The following is an 11,919-nucleotide window of genomic DNA, read 5'->3' as shown; positions in this document are numbered from 1 at the left end:
TGTGCACTCATGGGGGGGGGGAGGGGGGGTCCCTCAGCCCGGCCTGTGCCCTCTCGCAGTCTGGGACCCCTCGGGAGATGATGCCCTGCTGGCTTAGGCCTGCTCCCGGGTGGCAGAGGGCAGGCCCAATCCCTAGGTGCAGCCCCTGGTCGGGCTCAGAGCAGGGCCGATTGGGGAGTTGGGGCGCCGCCCCCTGTCATGCACAGAGCAGAGCGGATAGGGAGGTTGTGATGCCACCCTCAGTCATGCTCAGGGTAGGGCTGATTGGGGGGTTGGGGCACCGCCCCCTGTCACCCAAAGAGCAGGGTTGATCAGGGGGTTGGGGAGCTCCCCCCTGTCATGCACAGAGCAGGGCCGATCAGGGGGTTGGGGAGCTCCCCACTGTCACGCACAGAGCAAGGTTGATCAGGGGGTTGGGGAGCTCCCCCCTGTCATGCACAGAGCAGGGCCCATCAGGGGGTTGAAGAGCTCCCCCCTGTCACTCACAGAGTAGGACCGATAGGGGAGTTGGGGCACCGCCCCCTGTCACACACAGAGCAGGGCAGATCAGGGGGTTGCGGTGCCGCCACTCTCACACTCAGGACAGGGCCGATGGGGAGGTTATGGCTCTACCCTGTCACACACAGAGCAGGGCCCGTGGGGTGGGGGGGTTGGGGCGCCGCACCCTGTCACAGGGTGATCAGGGGGTTGGGGAGCTCCCCCCTATCAGGCACAGAGCAGGGCTGATCAGGGGGTTGGGGCGCCTTCCTCTGTGACAAACAGAGCAGGGCGGATAGGGAGGTTGTGGCCGCTCCCTCTGTCACACACAGAGCCGCAGGGCGATCAGGGGGTTTGGGCGCTGCCCCCTGTCACGCTGATCCTGGTGCTGGGAGGCATATTACCCTTTTACTATATAGGATAGAGGCCTGGTGCACAGGTTGGGGCCGGCTGGTTTGCCCTGAAGGGTGTCCTGGATCAGGGTTGGGGTCCCCACTGGGGTGCCTGGCCAGCCTGGATGAGGGGATGATGGCTGTTTGCAGCTGGTCACACACCCTTCAGGGTGGGGGTCCCCACTGGGGTGCCTGGCCAGTCTGGGTGAGGGGCTGAGGGCTGTTTTCAGGCTGGTGGGTGACGGAATCTCCCAACCGCTCCTTTTTTTCTTTTCTTTTTTTTAATTCTGAGCCAGCTTTAGCTCTGCGGCTCCAGCTCTTAAGCCTCCGTTGCTGAAAGAAGGTATCTCGTTTGTTTCGGTTCTATAATCGAAACTCCGTATCAACTCCAGCTCTGAGATCCCGGCTGGTTGAAAGCAGGTTTCTGGGGTTTTGTTTAGCTTCTATATTTGTAACTATGTTTCAAACTGCAGGCTCAGAGGTCGGCAAGGCAGGCGGGGAACGTTGGAGTCCTCCATCACTGAAGCAAGCAAGCCTCATGTTCAGTTTAAGCTGCCTGGCTGCTGGCCGCCATCTTGGCTGTCAGTTAATTTGCATATCACCCTGATTAGCCAATGGGAAGGGTAGCGGTCGTACGCCAATTACCATGTTTCTCTTTTATTAGATAGAATGATGTACCACCTACATTAGTGAGGTTCACTTCAGGAAACAAATAATAAACTTCTGAGTTATATGAAGAAATCTTAAAAAAAATTTTTAATTGATTTCAGCGAGGAAGGGAAAGGGTGTGATAGAAATATCAATGATGAAAGAGAATCATTTTTTGGCTGCCTCCTGCACACCCCCTACTGAGGACTGAACCCACAATCTGGGCACGTGCCCTTAACCGGAATCAAACTGCAATGCTCTATCCACTGAGCCAAACCAGCTAGGGCTATGAAGAAATCTTAATAAGGAAACTCTTTACAATGGTTTAAGCAGGACGTATGCTCCATCGTGAAGCTAGCAATAGCAAAGCATCATTAACAGTCTTCCATGTGAAATGACAAGAAAGGGAGCCTGCTCTGCTTCTTTGCCCCGCATGCCCACCCCCACAGCCATGAAGATGGGAATCACTTCAGAAATCTTAGAAGGAAGAACCGAGAAATATGTGTAAACTCCATTTGGCAAGCCTTCTGATGCCTTAGTTTCGGGAAAGATAGAGAATGTTGATTGCGTCCTCCTTGCAAGGCATGGGAAGCAGCATACTTTCATGCCTTCAAAAGTCAACTATCAGGCAAACATCTGGGCTTTGAAGGAGGAGGGTTGTTCTCCTGTCATAGTGACCACAGCTTGTGGCTCCTCGAGGGAAGAGATTCAGCCCGGCGATGTCGTCATTATTGACCAGCTCATCGACAACCACCATGAGGCCTCAGGCCTTCTATGATGGGAGTCACTCCTGTGCCAGAGGAGTGTGCGATATCCCAGTGGCTGAGCCCCTCTGCCCCCAAACCAGAGAGGCCCTCATAGAGACTGCTAAGAAGCTAGTGACAGCGCTCACAATCCAAGGACCTTGTTTTAGTTCCTGGGCAGAAAGTTTCATGATTCCCACATGGGGGATGCATGTTATCAACATGACCACAGTTCCAGAGGTGTTTCTTGCTAAGAAGGCTGGCCTTTGCTATGCAAGTATGACCATAGCAACAGACTAGGATTGCTGGAAGCAGCATGAGGAAGTGGTTTCGGTGGGCCCGGTTTTAAAGACCCTGGAAGAGCCTGACTGGCATGGCTCAGTGTTTGAGCAGCAACCTTTGAACCAGGAAGTTACGGTTGGATTCCAGGTCAAGGCACATGCCCAGGTGGCAGGCTCATCCCAAGTGGGGGGGTGTGCCGGAGGCAGCCAATCAATGATTCCCTCTCATCATGGATGCTTCTATCTCTTTCTTCCTCTCCCTTTCTCTCTGAAATCAATAAAAATATATTTAAAAATAAAAAAAAGAGCCTGAAAGAAATGCCAAAAGTTTGCACCTTACTGCATACCTCAGATAGGTCCCATGGAATGGTCAGAAATCCTCCATTGACCTGAAGAATACAACCTAGTTCTCTATTTTATTACCAAGACATTAAAATACAGCATGAATGCCCAGAAGATAAGCCTTTCTAATTCTAGTCATTTGGGAGAAAGCCTGTATAATTTGAAATGTGGAAAAGCTTTCATGCCCTTGCCCACTAAGGAAGAGCATGTGATAAGACCATGCCAAAGTGAAAGATGCCTTCTTAAAAACACGGACTGCTTCAAAAAACAGAGGGCAAGTAAATGGCCAGTAAACATGGAAAATGCCAACCCTTTAGAAAAAAGACAAGACACCATTCACTCTTGCCCCATTAAATGCATAACAATAAAGGGTGGGAGGTGAGATTCCTATGTTGGCAAGGAATATGAAGATAAAACGGGCCTCGTAGACTATTTATTGGTGTCAGTATAAATTGGTACAATCTGTCTAGAGAGTGGTTTGGTAAATGTATCAAAAGGCTTAAAAAATACTTACACTCTTTGTGCTGGTTACTGTACTCCTTTTATCTTTAAAAATTTATCTCTAAAAAAGTAGAAATGCACACAAAGAAATATATATAAAGAAAGATGTTTAAATGTAGTATTAGTTTTAATAGCAAATATTCAATACAATCTGAATATCCAAAAATTGGAGATAAATTATGGTTTAGCTCTGATTTGATTGTGAAGCACCCAACTGAAGATTATGTTGTTGCTTTTTTAAAATATATTTTTATTGATTTCAGAGAGGAAGGGAGAGAGAAAGGGAGAGAGAGAGAAAGAGAGAGAGAGAGAGAGAGAGAGAGAGGGGGGGGGAGAGAGAGAGAGAGAGAGAGAGAAACACCAATGATGAGAGAGAATCATTAATTGGCTGCCTCCTGCACCCCTCCACTTGGGCATGTGCCCTGACCAGGAATTGAAACCATGACCTCCTGTTCACAGATCGAAGCTCAACCACTAAGCCAAGCCAACTGGACTGAAGATCATGCTTTTATACAATATTTAATGTCCTAAAGAATTGGTTGCTCTGCAATATAAAATGAAAAAAAAAAGGACATGTGAGCATTTTACAGTACTAATTTTGTTTTAAAATCCTACATAAATGTACAAAGAGACTAGGAAGAAATAGAATTTTTGTTATTGTATTTTGGGGGTATACTGGATCATTTTAATTTTCTTTATATATTTTTTCTTCACATTTTTTTTTCCTACACAAATATAATCAAAAAGTAAAGTTATTTTAAAAATAAAAATTACTGCTGAAACCGGTTTGGCTCAGTGGATAGAGCGTCGGCCTGCGGACTGAAAGGTCCCAGGTTCGATTCCGGTCAAGGGCATGTACCTGGGTTGCGGGCACATCCCCAATGGGAGATGTGCAGGAGGCAGCTGATCGATGTTTCTCTCTCATCGATGTTTCTAACTCTCTATCTCTCTCCCTTCCTCTCTGTGAAAAATCAATAAAATATATTTAAAAAAAAAATTACTGAAAAAGAAAAAAATAAATAAAATGACAAGAGAGGAAGGATTTACCAAGCTCTGACAGAGTGGGCTGCCTGAAGGTACTGTGACCTTCAGGACAGGCATGCCGCCAGCACATGTAAACAGTACAGGAATGGAGTTCGTCTTGCTCGTTTTGCTCCTGTAGGTGCTCCCATTGGTCTGACTCAATCAGAAGCCAAAAGTTAAGAGCTCATTTGATGCAGTTCATACATTCCACCTTCCAGGAAGTGCAGCCCAAAGTAGAGGAGGAAAAGGCTCTAGGGCAGTGATGGCGAACCTTTTGAGCTCGGCGTGCCAGCATTTTGAAAAACCCTAACTTAACTCTGGTGCCATGTCACATATAGAAATTTTTTGATATTTGCAACCATAGTAAAACAAAGACATATTTTTGATATTTATTTTATATATTTAAATGCCATTTAACAAAGAAAAATCAACCAAAAAAATGAGTTCGCGTGTCACCTCTGACACGCGTGTCATAGGTTCGCCATCACTGCTCTAGGGTCTAACAGAAGACATAGGACATATTGCCTTTATAAATCAAGAAAAACTTTAAACCCCTGTCTTCCTTCACTCCTGGAAAGCTAAGCTATTAAAGAGCCAATTTCCTTAACAATAGTACATCTAGACCTGTACCCATCTGTACCCATCACTCTGTTGCTGGATTGTTGACTAGAATAATTTACTGTTGCTTCTTTTTCAGAGAATTGCTCTTGGCCAATAGGGAGCTACTTTCTTAAGAGACTAACCAGCCGTGGGCCAACTATGGCCCGCGGGCCGGATCCGGCCCGTTTGAAAGGAATAAAACTAAAAAAAAACAAAACACCGTACCCTTTAATGTAATGATGTTTACTTTGAATTTATATTAGTTCACACAAACACTCCATCCATGCTTTTGTTCCGGCCCTCCGGTCCAGTTTAAGAACCCATTGTGGCCCTCAAGTCAAAAAGTTTGCCCACCTCTGGACCCCTTGCCCTTCCTTCAAGAAGTCGATAAATGACAGACTGACACTCCAGTACAATAACTGGTCCACTCGTCATAATGTGAGACTAACGCTGTGGTGCAATTTGTGTTTCAAAACTTCCCCAAGAGATCAGACTTAAGCAAGTGTCCAAATGAGGCCACCTGCTTGGTTAGTTTGTTTTCCTACCCCATCCTGTTGCCCTCCCCCTGCTTCTCCTGAGGGAACTTTCCTAAAGTCATTGGAGTAAGAGTCCCTGTGTTAGGCTCTACCTCTAAGATCCTTGACCTAAGATGTTCTGTAATATAATATATATGTGTACATGTTGCTCATGAGGGGATCTTTAATTCTGTGTCATCTTTAATCCTTTATTTTTAAATGCACTGGCACTTTAGAGGACTTTACATGCATTTAAAAATTTTATCATCCCAACAAAGGACAGTCATAGTTTCTGCCCTAAGAGGGAGGATATACTTAAAGGATAAAGAATATTCTGAGGACACACAGAGAGGAAATGGTATTTAAAACTGAACTGTTTAACTCCAAAGACCAGGCTTCTAATCAAAATATATTGTTCCCTTTTTGAATTAAAAAAAATCTAGTATTTATTACTAACTTACTAATAACTTTACCAATATTTTATTATTAAACCCTTTTAATATTCTGTAAGGCAAATATTATAATTATTTTCATTTTATAGAAGGGAAAAGATGAGAAATAGACAATATATAAAAGATACAACCTGGAAATAGAGCTCACCACCTTCAGATGAGTGCCTTTTTTCCTCAGCACACAATCTAGAAGTCTATGAATGGCCTACATCCCCATATGACATAGTCTTTTCCAAAATGATGGTAATTGTATGCCTGCCCCACTAAATATACAGAAGGCGAATATTTATTTCTGTATTTCTTGCATCTCCTACATTGCCTAGCACATAGTACATGTTCATTAATCCTATATAATAAAAGGCTAATATGCAAATCAACTGAACAGCAGAACAACCAGTTGCTATGATGTGCACTGATCCTCAGAGAGCAGACGCTGAAAGCAGGAGCTGGCCCCTGGTGGTCAATGTGTTCCCACAGGGGAACACCGCTCAGCCAGAAGCTGGGCTCATGGCTGGCGAGCACAGCTGCAGTGGCAGGAGCCTTTCTTGCCTCTGCGACAGCGCTAAGGATGTCTACTAACAAAGGGCTCCTGGACTGCAAGAGGGTGCAGGCTGGGCTGAGGGACCCCCACCCCCAGTGCACAAATTTTGTGCACCAGGCCTCTAGTTTCACATGAATGAATGAATGAATGAGTGAGTGAATAGACTGGGAAAACTCACTCTTGCCTTAGTCAGTTCAGGCTGCTATGACATAGGACAGTAGACTGTAACAAACATTTATCTGATAGTTCTGGAGGCTGGGAAATCCAAGATAAAGGTGCCTGGTGAGAGCTTTTTCCTGCTTTGCAGATAGTTGTCTTCTCCTTGTATCCTCACATGGCAGAGAGCAGAGCAGAGAGAGCAGACTTTCATTTTGCTTCTCATAAGGACACTAATCTCATTCATAAGGGCTCCACTCGCATGACCTAATTATCTCCCAAATAGATAATGCCGTCACATTGGAGATTAGAATTTCAACATGTGAATTTTGCAGGACACAAACGTTCAGTGCATTAAACTCTTTTCTATGTGTGCTATTCTAGTTCTCTGCCATGTCCATATATGAGCGTATATTGTGTTATTGTTGCTGAGTGAATTTGGCAGGAGAAACTCTCCTTTCAGTCTTTTTTCTCTCTCTTGAGAGTCACTTTACTTATCTATGCCTCTGCATATTCCTATTTGCTACTACAGACATAGTCTAGAAAACATATTGAATCAATCACTATTAGAATTAGATGAGAGCCATAGAAATCCTCTTGTCTAAACTCTCGTCTTACAAATGGGAAAGTGAGATGTGGAGAAGCTGAATTCCCAGCCACAAAGCCATTGACCACGGCTGGCCTAGACCTTGCTCAGTGCTGTTTAATTGGTCCAGGTTGCTGCCTTAACACAAACCGTGAGATACAGATATATGCATATATATTTTTATTTAAACCTTCATCTGTGGTGGCCATTTTTAACCTACATCATTTAAGAACAATAATAGAAGCTAGCAGTTACTGAGTCTTAATATTTATGTCTGGCAGTATGTTGGCAGCTCTACATATCTGATCTCATTCAGTCATCCGAATAGTTCCATGAAAGAAATGTTGTTATAATCTCCTGTTAGAAATAAAGACATTGAAGTACAGGGAAGTTAAACAGCTTACCCAAGGTTACAAAACTACCAAGTGGTGGTTTTGAATCACAAAATCTTGATTCCAGAGCCTTCCACACTTTAAAAACTAATCTAAGAAAGTTGTTTTTTTTCTAACTTTTACCACCTATAAAACTTCTGATAGAAGATAAATATTTTCATTGCTTAGCAAAGGAGTCATTAAAACCAAGAAATTTTAGGTTCAACTTTCTTCTTCTCTCACTGAAAATCACTAATGGCATAATATACTTTGTGATCATTTTCATACTAGCACAGAATTTAAAAGGAACAAATATTATGTATAAAAACAAAAATTACTGAAATTTTGCTACTTAAGGACAAGAAAATCACAGTTTAGTGTAGCATAGTCCTTACTATTTTAAGTGAAGGAAATTTACTTATTCTGTAACTTTATCATAGTTACTTTTCTAATACAAGAACTTTTTAAATTTAAAATAAAGTAGAATTATATTTACTGATTAAATAGTTCACAAGAAATTTATATATATAAAAGCCTAAGTGATCGAAGGACGGGATGACCAGATGACCAGATGACCAGCCAGTACCTATGATGCGCACTGACCACAAGGGGGCAGACGCTCAACGCAGGACTTGCCCCTGGTGTTCAGCGCACTCCCACAACGGGAGCGCTGCTCAGCTGACAGACAGGCGCCATACGCTGGGCTGATGGCTGGCGAGCACAGGGCACAGGCCTCTCCTGTGGACACTCCCCCAGTGCACCTGAGCAGCAGTGGCAGATGCAGCAAGGCAGGATGAGTGGGAGTGGTATGGTGCCCGGCCCGGGCTCCTCCCTGGCTGCCTGTGGCTTCATGCACTACTTCATGCTGAGTGGGATCAACGCAGACAGCGGGCTGGAGCCTGACAAGTTGGCGGGTAAGGCTGGGCTGCAGCAGCTCGAGGTCCACTGATCCCCACAGGCCAGGCCGAGGGACCCCACTGGTGCACCAATCTGTGCACTGGGCCTCTAGTAGAATATAAAAAGGCAAAAGAAGTTGTTTCAGTGAAAATTATCATCATGCTTAATGTTGAAATTTTATAAATGCAGAATAAGAAAATGTTTAGCTAAAATTCTTCAAAAGTATTACATACTTTATTTTCAAATTGTTGCAGTGATTAGAAATCATGTATTACTATTTCCTGAGAGGCAAAGTGTATGCTATTAAGCCATCCTCTGTACATAGCTAGATGCAAAAATAAAATTGGTATGTGAATTTGTCTTTACTCCACACTTTTCTCTACGAAAATATTACCATATTTTTAGTGAAGGCCTAAGCAAAACACATGCAATTAAATGATATTATTTGAATTTGGTTGCTCTGAAGCCATTCTTCTGAAAATAAAAACTGTATTTCAACTTTATTGACAAACTGTATTAAAGGAAATGAAAACAGATCAGTCAGTTTTAAATATATTTTACTCTACTAGAGATACCAACAGCAGTGTCTCCGATCCTTTGGAAATTTGAATGAACATGGCCTAGTTTCTACTTGTAAGTCTAGCAGCAGTTCAAGCTCGCTACAAGATGTGTTTCCTTGCTGTTTCTGGGGGCCTCTGAGCTCCTGTCCGTGTGCGCTCTTCTAGTTCTCCGCCATGCCAAACCCTGTGTGAGTATCCCCTCTTTCACTATTTCTTCCAAATTTCGATCTCAGTCAGAATGCTGTGATTTAGCGAATTTACTGAATCTTGGAAGAGTTCTGAGGGAGGACTGCTTCGCACAATATTCTCTCATTTGCTGGCTCCTTTGTTCCTTCTCTTCTGCTCTGTCAGCTTGCAGAGCCTGGATGGCTCCCCTGTCCCCTCTCCCTGCCCCTCACCTTTTGTCCCTCTTGATGTATCACAGCCCCTGCAGGTCCAACACCTTCTCTCAGGTGGAGCAGCCCTGCCCAGTTGCTCTGCCTTCACAGTCACCACCCGGAGTTCCAGCGAGCAAATATTCTCAACTTCCTAACATAAGATATAAATCTTTGAAGTCTTTTTGAGTAAATGCCTCTTTTTTAAAAAAAAATTTAAATCAATTCCACAATAAGACCCCACCCGAGTATAGAAAAATATATCAAATGTAACCAAATTAATTTAATAATGTAAAAATCACAGAGTATTATCCAATTAAAAAATAGAGCTCAGCCTTTACCATACCTTGAAGAAAATCTAACAACTATAGTTAATATTATGTAGAGAGAGAGAATAAACTTTGAATAAGTCGTAAAAAGAATTAAGCTCTGGAAGATGCTCTCGCCTATGAGGTAGTTGAGGATACACGGACTACTTTCCTGGTGGGTGAGATAAAGTGTATTTGGCAGGATCAAGTTTCTTTTTCAGCAATTAAGAAATAAATTTAGAGAGACAAAAAAGCATTGGGAAAATAAAACAAGCACCCATGCAGCCAGCACCAATAGGAAATAAATTATTACAAGCTGGAGGCCTGATGCATGAAATACGTGCAAGCGTAGGCCCTTGCGGCCCCAGCTGCCTTGCAGCCCCACAGTCCCGCCACCTGCCTACTGGTCATTCCGGAAGGTTGTTCCACTGTCCAGTCTAATTAGCATATTAGCTCTTTATTATATAGGATACAATTGAGCCCTAGCTGGTGCTCAGTGGTTAGAGCACTGGCCCATGGATCGAAGGGTCACAGGTTGGATTCTCAGTCAAGGGAGCATACCTTGGTTGCAGGCTCGATCCCCTGCCCAGGTCAGGGCGAGTGGGGAGGCAACCAAATCAATGTGTCTCTCTCACACGGATGTTTCTTTTTCTCTCTTTCTCTCTCCCTTTCTTCCCATCCTCCTTCCCTTCCATTCTCTTCTTAAAAACATCAATGGAAAAATATCCTCAAGTGAGGATTAAAACAAACAAACAAAAAAACAAATACAATTGAACTTCCTGTGCACTCTTCCTTATTGCATTCTCTCAATTTGGTATCGTTCTTCTGAATGTTTTATATTTCTACTACATATGTATGTGTTTCATAAAGGTAGAAAGGGAATGAAATGTTTGCATATTTTTAAAATTACAGAAATGCTGTTATACTCTATTCTTTGTTTGCTTTTTCAGTGTTGTTTTTAATATTTATTCATGATCATACATTTAGTTTTAGCTTTTTGATTTTAAGTCCTGTATATATTTTTTGTTGTATAAATAAATATATATTTATTTAGAGTCCCATTAAAATTATTTAATTTTCTCTCTCTCTCTCTTTTTTTTTTTTTTTTTGCTATTAAAACCAAAGCTGCCAGGAGCATTTTGGTAAGCTTCTCTTGTGCGTATGTGAGAATGGTGTATATATAGTAGTAGAATCATTTGGTTAAAAGGCATGTCCATCTTCAATTTTATTTGATATTCCAAATTGCTTGTTAATGTGCCTGAACCAATTTACGCTCTGCCAAACATATACTACCTTCATTAACACTTTAAATTTGATGTAATCAGATGTGTGTGAAGAGTATATCATTGTGTCTTCAAATGACATTTTTTCTGAGTAAACGTAAAGTTTAGCATCTTTTAGTATGTTTACTAGCCATTTGATTTCCTTTCGGGTAAATTGTCATTTCTCTGACAGTTTTGTTTTGTGTCAATTTGACTAGGCTACACCCATGTTTCCCAGAATCCCCTTCCCTGTATTGTTCCAGTTAGAATTGGTCAAAGAGAAATTGTAAAGCATTTGGGTTGTTGAAGGGAAGCAGCTGCTATTTTGCTTTGAAGGTAATCATAATTCGATTTGTTGAGAAATAAATGCAGAAATGTCTATGGTTTCCACTGTGCCTATTCCCCGCTGGGTTTAGCTCTCCACGATGGCTGGTCCTGATGATCTGTCACGATCCTAAGCTACCCATCAGCTCCAGAAGCAACAGCCTTCCCTGGGTCTCTCCACCAACACCCCTTGTGTTCCCATTCCTTTGGCTGGGGACGCCTGGCTTCAGGAGAGCTGGTTAGTGACTTGTCTTAGATTCTCCAATTTCTCTCTTCGGCATCTTCGTTCCCCAGTTTCTCCTACAATTATGTAAGTTCTTATTGCTATAATAAATTCTTAGACAAAACAAAACAACTTAAAAAGCTGGAAGCAATTGAACAGCTCATAAAGTCCTAAGATCTGAGAGAGAAGAGAAGAACTAAAATGAGTCCAACATCTGACATAGCCTTTTGCTTCAAAGCTGTTGCCAAATTATAAATATCTACCCATATTCCAATAAGATAAGTGTACAAAAAGCAGCGTGGAGACTAGACGAGGTAGAAAGTTTGACCAAGAGGCAAAGAAA

At 42.8% G+C, this 11,919-nt stretch overlaps 1 pseudogene across 1 annotated transcript; it reads left to right on the top strand.

Annotated features, from left to right (window-relative positions):
• The first annotated feature begins 1,968 nt into the window (after positions 1-1,968).
• LOC308532119 (S-methyl-5'-thioadenosine phosphorylase-like) lies at positions 1,969-5,125 on the top strand (annotated as a pseudogene). Its single transcript has 2 exons — positions 1,969-2,677; positions 5,105-5,125. The product of its transcript is annotated as an S-methyl-5'-thioadenosine phosphorylase-like (transcript).
• Positions 5,126-11,919: the final 6,794 nt, after the last annotated feature.

Source organism: Myotis nattereri (genome assembly GCF_964212035.1).
Source record: "Myotis nattereri genome assembly, chromosome: 1".
Classification (NCBI taxonomy): domain Eukaryota; kingdom Metazoa; phylum Chordata; class Mammalia; order Chiroptera; family Vespertilionidae; genus Myotis; species Myotis nattereri.
This window is presented reverse-complemented; position numbering and strand designations above follow the sequence as displayed.